General features: G+C 35.2%; 1 long non-coding RNA gene across 2 annotated transcripts; it reads right to left on the reverse strand.

The window, feature by feature from the left end:
• Positions 1-2,514: 2,514 nt before the first annotated feature.
• LOC103962915 lies at positions 2,515-7,139 on the reverse strand. 2 transcript variants are annotated; one of them, XR_669611.3, is made up of 4 exons: positions 6,917-7,139; positions 6,716-6,837; positions 6,126-6,186; positions 2,515-3,163 (listed from the first exon to the last, which is right to left on the reverse strand). It is a non-coding gene; the product is annotated as an uncharacterized LOC103962915 (long non-coding RNA). The 2 variants fall into 2 exon arrangements; XR_007252294.1 differs by having other exon boundaries at positions 2,515-5,050.
• Between the last annotated feature and the right edge of the window lie 6,315 nt (positions 7,140-13,454).

A 13,454-nucleotide genomic window follows, 5' to 3' on the forward strand; every position in this document is an offset into this window, starting at 1 on the left:
GTTATTAACTTTTTAACACACATATCTCACCATTTGTATAGTGACACATGGTGTACCACTTCTGATGAAATTGAGGTTCCACCATAAAACCAATTGGCAATATGAGGAGTAGCCCAAGACTATATAAGCATATAGCAAACTTTGTCCCTCACTGATGTGGGACAACTCTCAACACTCCCCCGCACGTAGGGCGGATTTTCAAGCCTATACGTGGACAACAACTGGGTGCTGTGGAGCACGTGTGGCCGTTAGGCTTCACACGTGGACAACCTTGCTTTGATACCATGATGAAAGTTGGGTTTCCACTATAAAACCAATTAGCAATATGAGAAGTAGCCCAAGATCATATAAGCACATAGTAAATCTTGTCTCTCACCGATATGGGACAATTCTCAACATCGTGTACTGGTCACATTGAAAAATTTCTCCTAAAACCCTAGTTACATGTAACATGCATGCATGCATCTAATGCATGCAAAATTGCTATTGAACTGTCATTATTTGTGGACCGTAACTTTTACCTGATTAACGTTTGCCATACTGTTCGAAATGACATAAAGATATTTGTCCTCATGCATTTGGAAGAGCACCTCCATGCATGGCTCCATCTCCATGGCCCAGTTTAACCCTACACGTGGCAGATGATTATGATACCTCAAGAACTTTCGCATTCATAAGTTCCCTACACAAGGGCCGCCGCTCAGGAGTCAGGAAACAGCGGCTGCAACAAATACCACTTTCTGTAGAAACAGCGGTTTCAGCTCGGATTCAATTTCTACACAAAACAAAACATGGCCATATTTAGATGCAGAAAATGCATACGAACAAAACTAATAATTCATGTTATACCATAGACTGCAAGCTGTTAGTTTCCATTATTCTTTTCAAATCTTTGTCTAAATTAATAGTACACACTGAGTATATATTAACATGATTGAAGGGAATAAAACTGGTTCAGCTAGGTCTCCATACATGTGAAGATGATGGACGTTGACATATGAATAACACTTCCGGTACTGGAGCAGAATTTACAGAAAAGCAAAGTATACACAGATGTTGACTTATTTAAGCTTTTCCCTTTCAAGTTTGTGACCCCATCGAAAAAGAGTTTGAAATATCAAACAAGAAATTCCGGATACCACCAAGGCAACAACCAGATTATCTAAATTTTGTTCCCTTAAATTAAATTTCTCCAGTGTTGACTGCTTCTGTTCTTTTCTAAGAATTACTTTGTGTTAATTTGAAAGTAACACAAGCGAAGCCACTTGTATTGGAACTGGAATTGTTGCTGAGATTCTAGTTGTGATTGAGGTCATTTTCAATCAGCTTGCTCTACATATGGATGTCATAAGGTTTCTCAGAGTTCCTTGGGCAAATGGTTTACAATATATATCTTGCTTGCGTTTGCATTTTTCGCACATTTTCAGGGGTTACTAAATGTTCTCATATAGTTACCTACTCTGTGCATGGATCACTAAAATGAATGTGACGAACTTATAATTACAACAATGACCAAAATTGCTATGTTTATTGGCACGCTAATGATTATTTAAACTAGTAGACAAAGCTTTAATTACCCGATGTGGACGATTTGTTAAAGTCGACATCCATTTTGTCCTTCAACTATATTCGATCTTGTGAGTGATCTAATTCAGTCTTAAACACAAAACAATGTCCTATGGGATATGATTTTTTTGGCTTAAAAGTAACAGTATATGATATTATGGCTCACAAATGTTTTCTTTACTAGATTTATTAAAAAATAATGTGTTTGCGTACATGTTAGAATCTTAATAATTAAACCTAAATGAAATCCAAAACCAACACTAACACATAATCCGGTGAATTACAAAACTTAATATTACTCTCTGCAGCAGCACCAGTCGAAAAGTTAATGAGGATTGCTGATAGGGTTTAGTATAATTTCCAACCATTCATCATGGTTAGGGTCGATTTGTTATAATAGCTACTTTGAATAACCGAAACAAAATCCAGACAACATAATATTAGGCCTAGACACAGAGAGCCTAGAGAGAACATTTGGTGACATCCATGCCCATTATTCCTCATCCTCACCCTGCACTGCTAACTTGTTGGCCGCAACCCGAAGTTGACATTGCCATTATTTCTTTTTGGTTTCTTTGAAAATTTGAATGACCACTCGTAAAATTTTCAAAGCAAAATCGAAATTTGATTGCAAAAATTGAATAGACCCTGTTTCCCATATGGGGTTCCTTTTTTCTTTTCCTTTTTTTTTGAGCCTGCCAAATGATCATGATGGCAACTTTTTTGACCAGTTAGATACTTTTTCATTTCAAAGAAACAATCTACCTTCTTAATCTCCATTAGAGTATGTATGAACAAATTAATCCCTTCTTGTCTCAGTATAATGGGTATTATCAAGGGTGGTGCTATTCACACCATTTTTTTTACTTCCCATATATTCTTGTTAAATTTGTCCATTAATCTTTTTCAATTTATTTGATTTGACGATCGGAAATTAAGAGGTATGTGAGAGGTAAAAATGAACATATGGATAACATTATCCTGTTAGCAATATGCCAATAATATTGTTGTTCTGGGGACCTCATAAGATTTTAGGGTTTGAAAGACACACACTGTGACCCGTCCATACTAGCTGGAAAGACCATCTGTTTGTTTATGATTGGCCAAGTACTCCCATAGCTTTGATGACATGATTGCACTTTTCACAAAAATATCAATGTCCTTCTCTTCATGGATCATTGGCACCACTGGCTCAACATAGCTAACATTTTTAAGAAGGTAATGCAACCATTTTGTACGCATAAGGCCTAAACCAAAGATTGCATTGTTAAAAATACGCCTTTCCGATCGTATACATCGAACACGAACTCGAAGGGTTCTGATACTTTGATTTTCACTCTCACGTACGAAGAACCGAGTAGGAGGTGTGTTACGATCAGTCGTCTAAGCACTAGCTAGCAAGGTCCCCCAACTGATGCCAGCAAAATCCTCCAAATATCTCTTTAGTTTTATTGTGCGTACGTACAACCAGATTACAGGCTTAGAGTGTCAAAGATGACCTTCCTTGGAATCCACATAAACTCGTCTGGCCTGCCGAAGCATAATCCGGGCATCAGAGATTTTTGTCTTATCCTTTTATTTTTCTTGTCTTAAAACTCTGCAATGAAAGCCCAAAGGAAAGTGGCAGCGAAGTAATCAGGCCCAAAGAGACAGGATAAACACCCCACAAATCTTTATCAAAGCTTCTGAGCCCCAGAAACAGTTTAAACATAACTTAGATGATTAGAAACGGATGATATATATATATATATATATATGTATATGTATATATATTAACACGAATAGAATGTTTACATCCCAAATTGGCTTATCAAGTTTTCTTCAAATCAAATACACATGTTTTCTGCTTACATATATATGCAATCAAATGCGAAATTGAATCGCAAGTATGCATGCAGAACCAATTAAAACCGTTTGATACTACGATATACTGGTATTTTTTTTCACTTGTGAATGACAGATCTTAGGTACGAATTTACTTGTGGAATGCGGAATGTCCCATTCATGTGACAAGGAAATGAAGAATTTAATTGAAATAATGGAAGATAGGGTTTTACTTTTTGGGGAGATATTGGACTTCATATACAAATCTTGGTGGTCGATAACCTTGAATTAATCAAAGTGTGGCTCTACCATATGGCCTTTGGGGATTAATTTAATTAAAAGTCAATTTCTTGTTCACAAAATTATAACTTTTTAATATTCCTACATCTCTCCTGGACGAAAATAAAGGATTTTACGTCAACGAATTTCTAGATTATGTGATGATTAAATCTTGAAAGTTTGGGTTTATCTGCAGCCACATAGCACATATAATGAATGGTGGAGTCAAATTAATTACATAAATTAATCACATAATTAGGGTTTGATAATCAGTTACAGTCCTACTAGTCCACGTCGTAGCTAAAAACTAAAGCTTCAACTCCGACTTCATGAGCATAGAGTCAAATTTATTCAGTATGGTTTGGTAATCAAGTTTTTTCTAGAAGGGTATCAAATTATCAAACAAATTTTACAAACGCAATGTATAAGGACTGTTTGGAAGTGTTTTTAAAAAGACTGAAAGTGCTTTTAAAGAAATTGGGTTCCAAAGGCACTTGAAGTGCTTTATGGAAGAAGCAACGGTTATGCGCTTATTCCAAGCAGTATTTCAAATGCTTTTTTTAAGATTCATTTGTGTTTTTACTAAGGATTGGTTTCAAAAACATTTCATCAAAAGCGTTATCAGTCATTTTAAAAACACTTCCAAACGAGCCTTAAATCACACATGATACTGACACTCTCAATTTTACTAAACGTTTGCTTCTCATTGATATCCAAATCTATGGAGATTTAAAAAAGTTGGGAAAACTTAATATGAGTCCAATTTTATGAGCCATTATTAGTTATAGTCCAATTTTGTTTAATTTTTTGGTTAGATCCAATGATTCATTGTCCACATAAGCTTATTTGTATTCACCAAATTTACCCTTAAATTGACCAATTAAGTAATTACTGTTTTTTAAGTTTGTGATTAATGTCAATCTTATCCTTAATTATAGGATTAGGGATTTAAATCTCCTTTTTTTCTTCTCCTTCCCCAAACCGTTCATTTCTCTTTTCTTGTTTCTCCCTCACAATATTTTTCTCTTCCTACATTATTTTGCCTAGTAATATTCTTCTTCTCCTCCTCCTTCCATAAGGATGATCAATATACATTTGATTGGTTATTAAAATAATAATAATAATAATAATTGTATTAGTCAATTTTGTATTTTGGGTTCTTCGTCTCATGTTTTTTTTTTTTTTTTTTTTTTTTTTTTTTTTTTTTTAATGCTTCATTCTCCTTTTTATATTTTTTAACTTTGAAGTTCCATTGAATTAGTATTTTCTCTAGTGTTTCCTCCCTCAATATCATTTTTCTTCACGATTTTTTTTGTTTTTATGACACACCTTGATCCGGAACGTCCATCTAGATTCTGAATCGAGCTATGCTGGCTGACACCTGGAGGGTGAAGAAACCATGATGTGAAAATGTGAATAAATTTAAAACCTAAAAATGCCTAAATACAAGAGTGCGTCGGTGAGCAGGAATGAACCCATTTTACACGTGACATTAGAGCATAAGTAAAGTACAGTAGAGTGAATTTAGAATTATACCCTCGGAGATAAAACACTTATACTAAGATTTGTCATGAGTTCTTGTCGATACAAAAGGTCAGCTACTAAAACATGGAGGGGCGAAAAACAGAAGGGTGAGTGGGCACAAAAATAAAAGTTTATAAAAACCATTTGCTTTATGAACATACTAACCCCTCACCGTAAAACACGTAGAGTTTCCAAAAAATCATACTATGTATAAGTATGAAATCAAATACATGCCGACAATTGAATCAGAAGTATGCCACAACATAGTAATTCAACATCAATGTAAATATAATCATGTGCTCAACAGTCAATACTAGCACATAAGTCGAAGTCACCTAATGTGATATGTACGACTGCACCTATTACTCATCAATCTATGCTAGCACACGAGTCAAAGTCACCTAATGTGACCTATACGACAGGGTTAGGTGTAATAATATATGCTCTAGTGCTACAATCACATGATGGCTAGCACTAATCATTGTCACATATGAGTCAAAATTGCCTATTGCAATTTGTACGACAGGGCTAGCACCTACTTGGATCCAAGGCAAGTGTGCAGTGCTGATGTGAATGACACGTGAAAGACTAACCTGGCCTAGGCTGAGCACTAACACCTGGGTGTGGCAATGATGAGCCACTATATGAATATGAGCATGCCATAACTCAGTCATTCCAAACAACACAATAAACTCACCGAAACTTACCTGCGTGTCTCATAGAATTACTTTAGCATTTCACAACACTATAATATTTATGAGCTGGTAAAATGCACATGAATATGCCATGACAATATAAATCTCAGCCACATAATAGCATTTTTTAAATTAAGTAAATTGTGGCATAATATCCGTAAACCAAATTAAAAGTATTTGTGGAAACCATACAATATACATATATATATATATATGAAAACAAAAATACCCACTCACAGATCATGTTGTCGAGTCGAACCCGTCTCGTACAATCGAGAATCTTTGCAATGCGTTTCACCTAGAAACAAAACCATTAACATAAATATGTAATGTACTAACGTACTCATGTGGTTTCGTACAAATTATGGCTAATAAATGAACTATTTTAAAATGGTCAAATTTCAGAAAATGAAGAACGGATTCGGGTTCGGCTCATTGAGAAGCCCAAGGAGAAACTTCGGGTTCCTCCACGGGCCAACGCACGCGCCTCCACGCGCGCCCACGCACCTTCCTCAAGAAATCTACAGAATTTCCAGATTTCAGGGCTGACTTCCAAAGCTCATTTGGAGCTCGATCTCCAACCAAATTCAATGATTCAAAAGCCATGTTGAAGTTAAAAATGTCGGGAACAAATACTAAAGTAGGGCCGAGTTAAAGTCGGTGGTGGCAGGAAAAATAGCCTGAAAGTGACTAAATGACCACCGTCTAAGTTTTCCAGAATCTAAGATATTTTATCCCAACTTTGAAGGCTAATTTCTAGTTCAATACCTATTTTTAGTGATACAAAAACAAAAATGAAGCTAGAAATGCAGTGAACAGGGCTATACCAGTTTCGAGGGCCAAACGTCACCGAGATGGCCGGAAAAATCCTGTGAAATGGGCTAAATGGTCACGGGTCCAAGCTTCCAAAATTTCTGGGGAATCTCCCCCGAGGTTCATCTGCACCAACCTTCCCCCAAATCTCATTTCAAAGTTGAACAACAATATAAAACTTAAAAATAACAAGGATTTGAGAGTTCGAGGCTCACCATGGTAGGTTAAATGGGTGAACAATGATGGTTCTCACTGAATGGGAAGTAGACCACAAGTTAGGGTGTCCTGAGCAAAACAGCAGGAGGGAGGAGATGGTGGTCCACTCGTGTGGTGCGATGGTTTGGGTTTCGTCCTATCTTCTCCGTGGTTCACAGAGAGAAGAGAGTTTGAGATAGAGAGCTACGAGAGAGGAGAGAGCTCGAGTTTGAATATAAGACAGAAAAATAATAATAATGGGAGAGAGAGAGACATCCGGGAGACCAGTAAGGAGGGGACACGGGGACACAGAGGTGAGGAGACCCACGTGAGTGGGTCCCACGGGCAGATATCCCATCAGAAAAAATAATAATAAAATAATAACGGTGAATTTGAAATGATCGTAGTTTCGTGAAATCTTCATTGTAGTTTAGATTTCAATTTTGCTTGCGTACATGCATTTGTAGCAACGAGTACTACGACGATATGCTAAGAGGATGGTTCATAAGTGTTACGATATGATGGTCAACGAATATCAAAAACCTCGCTTCTAGTGGTATTTTCGTCATTTCACTCATTCAAAATTTATAAAATCATAAAATTAGGGACGGATTGTCAAAATCTATCTATATCACTTGTCTTTTATTTTATTTTATTTTTTATCTTTTTATATTATACTCTGCCTGTATCATGAATAATTGTATTTATCAATCTATATATATTACATATTTTGTTAATAATCTATCTAAGATAAATTGTATTTATCTACCTATATATCACAAATGAGTTGTGTTGTCTACCTATACAATATGTTTTGTTTGTAGTATATCTGTATCACAGATTATTTTGTATTATCTATCTATACAATAGGTTTTTGTTCATAGTCTATTACTATCATAGATTCTACATACATCACAAATTTTTTATTTTATTTTTTATCTACATTTGGCAATGTTTCCTTTAATTTTTGATAAACTTATAAGATTTGTAATAATGTATTTTTAATTAGAAAACGGGTAGATAAATGTATTTGAAGATTCAAATTTTAAAAATTCAAATTTAAAGAATTAAAAAAAAAATATTTTCAAGGGGCAAAACAAGTGTGATAGAAAATCAAATAAAATTAGACCCAATTCAAAAACAACTGGATTTGTTGGACCTAGATCGAAGTGCCCCTTTAAACTTCAATCTTTGCTTTAAATTATTTGTTTAATTTGTATTCTCTATATCTGATATCTTATAGAAATGTATTCAAACATGGTACGTGTTCTTAGTTTTTATTTGGATTTGAATATGTATTTTTCTAAATATTTTTTTCATGTTGGATATTATAAATTTGCCCATCATTGTCTTCTAATTTCTTAAGGAAGAATGTGAACTTGTGTCCGTTTCTAACATTGAGAATGCGGAAGTATTGTCAAAGATATGCATGCATGAGATTAGGCTAAATCGTTCAATTGGTCAACTATATTAGATATTGTTAATACTGGGCACTTTTAGGCTTGGATGAAGGTGTCGGCCCGAAAAGGAGGTATGATGAGCCCAAGACAAGGTCACGACAAAAGAGGCCCAAGGGGCCTAGAAAAGGACACGTCCGTTTGGTAAGTATCGACCGACCAGGGTATACGGGGGGTTTGCCGATTGCTAAAAAGTACGTGGGCAGATTGACAGCTTTGTGACACAAGTGTTCAAGGAAAGGTTTACTCAAACGTCAACCAAGCCACTTAGTAACTCCAAGTCGGCAGCAGGGACCCAATCAAGCCACTCAGTCCGCTTTACACTGGGATTGCATGCTATCTCGACAGGACACCCATCACTTCACCACTAAATCTTTGGTTTGTAAGTGAAAGGGTGTCAGTAGGCTAGTCAATGTATGTAGCACATTGAATGCTACGTGGGAAAGGCCTAAGGTTGAAGCGTTCACTGAGGGCCTATATAAAGGGGTGAAACCTCCAATAAGGAGGTCGGACAAACAACGAGAGAAAAATTCATGTATTAACCGAGTACTATCTTTAGTCTTGCAATTAATAGAATTCATGCAATACAGTGGATGTAGCTCAGTTTTGAGGAGTGAACCACTTAAATTTTGTATCCATTTTATTACAATTCACGTCCAAAGGCCACAAAGGGTTTAATACTCTTGTTTATTAACCTACAAATATTGAGCATTATCATGTATTAATTACGTCACTAATGAGAATCGAACTTGAGACATCATTATCATAAGTGGAGAGGAATAATACTAGAGCACAATGATAGTTTGCAAATGGTTAAGAATATTTACACCTAAATCGAAGGTTCTAAGTTATCCTCTAACGGTTGAAGTTATTATAACTTTTAAAGTGACCCCCTGTTTGTAGCCATTGAATCAAATTTTAACGGCATGAATTCATTGATTTGGTGGATTAGGAGGAAGAGATCCGAAAAAGGATCCCTTTCCAAATGCAATGTTACTTCGACCCAAACAAAAATGATGCAAAGCCAATGCCCCTTTGAATTATAACAAAAAGAAAAATGGAACCTTACATGAACGTTAAGTTCAAAGTCCACACCTTCCCTTCCCCTTCGTAGTTCCCTTCGGACCACGCTACTTTTCAGTGGTTGCCCAACCAATTTGATTTGGGTTGACCATCTTGCATGCTAAATTTTTTTTTTTTTTTTTAGTACATTGATATTTGTATATTAAGAGGAGGGAAAGTTCAACTAAACCACATAATGAGCAGTCTAATTTAGCATCGAATTTGTTATTCACGAGATTCGAACTTAAGATCTCTCACTTCTAAATGAAGAAAAATATCATTGTACTGTAATACTGAGTGACATCTTGCATGCTAATTAAAGATGTAGAATTTAGATTCTTCTGGAAGCTTGTATGGTACTTCTTAGTTCTTACATTCCAACTCTTCTTTGCAGTACTTTCTGACAGCCGTTCGATTCGATTTCCTTGATCGTCGTATGATGTTGACCCATATTTCTCGCGAGCATGCTTTCGGCTGCTGAGAACAAAGTTGCTCAACTTCTTGTGATTTGTTTGACCCATTCTGGTCAAACCTTTACCCAATTATTATTATTTTTGAATACATACCTTTACCCAATTTAGTTAGTCTTAGTCTCCAATTTAGCAAAATGAACTCTTTGAATTTACAGAACAACTAATCAGCTATATATTAAAAAATAAAATAAAATTCAAAGGTGAACCCTTGAGCAAGGAGAAAACGAAACGGGGGAAGATTGATTCAGAAATGAGCGGGTTGATTTTGAATTCTTAGTAATAAAATATTCAAAGTTTGTTAAAATGGAAAGTGTTGTTAACATTAAAAGTTAAACTAAATAGCTAAAATAATTTTTTATACTATTCAAGAGCTAGTTTAACAAAATTTAGATTTTCTTTTGGAGATACTCTAAACATTACATGGTAAACCTTCTTTTTCCGTTCGTTTATTGTAACTTTGGGAAAAGATGGGCAGCTAGGTTTTGTAATAAATATAACCCATTTATAAGTGATGAGTTGTTCTGTTTGATAAAGTCTTTCTTTACTGACTACGTCTTGCATTCAAACTCTTTCATCTCCCGTTAGAATATTATCTTTAATAATTAAAAAAAAAAACTAAATACATTTTGAGCTTTTTCTAAAACACATTATTAATTGAGAATGACTTTTCATTTCATATTGGCTAGGTCAAATTAGTTGAATTAAAAACTTTGGCAATAAAAGAATTTTGTAGATATTATAGAAAAATGAAAATCCTAGTTTATAACGATAAAGAATTTTTTTTATTTTTAATTCTGGTCAAATTAGGGATAATTATATAGAACAAATTTGGAGGTGCAATCTCGTGTATTCTTGTCCTAGATAAGATATATCAACTAGATCTAAATCTAGATACTTCTCTTTCGGGTTTCAAAGATGATCAAATTCAAAACCTTCATTTTATTAAATGATGAAACGATAAGGAAAAAGACAAGAAAAAAGTAGTGAATCTTCGCTTTTTATCCATGTGCACTCCTCTCTTATTATAAATTTTTTTTCTTTTTTCTTTTAAATTTGATCGTGTCAAAAAACATAATGAATGAAATATTGCTAGAAAAAAGAAGCAAAAATCATTTTCCCTTAAAAAAACTCTATCCGTGTTGGAGGAGTCATCAAATCCATTAAATAATCTGAAATGGGAAACAATCCACCATTTGGATTCTGATTTAATTAAACCATTTAAAAAATAAAAACTAATGAAAATGATTTGAAATTTTTAAGTTTTAACGATAAAGACAATGAATAATATCAAGATTGATTTTTTAATGTGAAAATGTAATTTTTCGAAAAAATAAACCCATATTTTCATTAAAATTCCCTTTAAAAAACAGTTTGTAATTACTACAGACACTGAATTGGAGGCAAGCATATTACCAGGAGAATTATTAAAAGTAGCGCGTGAGTCGATGTGGAACGCCACCCATGACCAGCTGCTGACGTCACCCACCCCCACCAATCCCTCGCGGAAAAAGCCAAAGGAAGTCCCGAGAAATAGATGGTATAGATTTTTCATTGCGCTTTGAAGAGGAGCGGGACAACCACAATGCAATTGGAGAAATATTTTTATAAAAATATTTTCATCTAACTTATAAATGAAAACTAATGAAAAATGTTAGAAAATTTTGAGTTTTAATAATAAAGATAAAATAAAAGGTAAAATAAATAGTACCAAAATTGATTTTTAGATTAAAAAAAATGTGATTTTTCGTTAAAGTAAACTGTATCGTTGGTTTTTCGTTAAAACACCTAATTTATAATGATATGAGATGTTCCATTTCGTGTTCCAGATACATTGAAAAATCTTTTTACTACGTGGCACTAGCACCTCCTAATACCCACCAACTGAAACATAAGCTAATGAAAAAAACTAACAGATAGTCTAACTACTAACATCTCACGTCCTGTCTACGCCGTTAGAGATTCTTATCCTTCTTTTTGACCCACCAGCTTGTATTCCCTCCCTGTCATTTCGACTAAAATAATAAAATTCCCTGTGTCCCCCTCTTCAGTTAATGAAAGCAGGCCATGCGCCATCCGCAAAATAGCAAAGTTACTCTAAGGGGAAGAATATAGATAAAAGACGGTTAACAAAACACTCTGGTCCTGTTTGGCAAATCGGATAAAGGATCGGATAGGATTAGTTATACGGACCCGGATGTTTGGCGTTCACTCGTACTAAATAAGCATCGGATTAATTTAACCGGTCGGATAGGATAATACGGTATACACCCGCTTAATAAAACCAACCAAAACGTCTGGATTATTTAGTCGGGAAAGAAGAATATGGGAGAGAAAGGGAGGGAGTTTGAGGGGTGTGGCGGAGAGAGCTGGGGAACAATTATTTGGGATTCTTCTACCGTCGAGGAAGAAGAAGGGAGAGAGAGGGAGGGTGTTTGGGGGGTGCGGAGAGACCTGGGAACAAAAAAATGATTTCATTTTTTTAAAATTTTTTTTTTTAAAGTTTGATGCCTCCTATCTAGTATAATATCAAACACAGTATAAATAATACGGTCATTAGTCCGATACTGCACCAAACACCCGACTAATTTAGTCAGTACTATCCGGTGGCTATTTATCCTATCCGACAGAAATAGTCAGTACAGTCCGAGCTGCCAAACGAGGCCTCTTGGTACTGTTTACTTTTAACGAAAAATCGTATTTATATTTTTTTTTGGTACTATTCATTATACCTTTAAAAATGGCTTTTTATTAAAATGAAAGTTTTTTTGGACTTTTAATTAGTTTTCTTTATAGATTGGGAGGCTTAACAAAACACTCTTGGTATTGTTCACTTTTAACGAAAAACATTGAATTTATCAACCTAATTGGTTTGTGTTTTTTGCATCTTCTCTTTTCCTTTTTAATTTGTCATTTGGCTGCCACTTACTTGTGATTTGGCGTCCATCTTTTGTAAAAGCAGCTGCCTTGAAGTTTCTGATAAACTAGAGACAAGAACAGGTTGCAAAGTTGGAAGTTGTTTTGTAGTACATACGGATGGTACGTTGAAATTTTCTTAATTATTTCCACGGCCTAATTATGAGCTTGCTAAACCAGGAGAGAGGCAAGGATAAAGACTACAAATACATATTCTTATTTAGCATAAGAGCCGCCTTGTTGGGGGGGGGGTTTCTCAAAATGTAGGTTTTATACAACGTGATTGCTAAAATATTGTAAATAAGGTAAAAATGGTCATGTTTGAAGCATGAGATGCCTAATGCACCTTGGTGCGGGTCGATTAACCCACTAACGCTATCTGACACACCCCGACCGAGATCAGGGCATGCTGGCCGTCACGTGGAAGTGACGTAGCCATGTGCACAGTGCGAAAGCTAAAAACAGTAATATAAAAGTATGAATAATTTAAAACTAGCAAATATAATGTGATAAAGTATGTGCTAGCAAAGGTAAGACGCTGAATTCAGAGCTTTAAGCCTACAGCAGTCCAAAAGAAACAATACAACCATAGTGCACCCGAAGGTGACCCTACGTAGGTGAGTGTCTGTCAGAATGCCGGGACGTCCTCTGGG

Source organism: the organism of the source record quoted next, unplaced genomic scaffold (assembly GCF_019419815.1).
Source record: "Pyrus x bretschneideri cultivar Hongxiangsu unplaced genomic scaffold, Pyrus_bretschneideri_v1 Contig48, whole genome shotgun sequence".
Classification (NCBI taxonomy): Eukaryota; Viridiplantae; Streptophyta; class Magnoliopsida; order Rosales; family Rosaceae; genus Pyrus; species Pyrus x bretschneideri.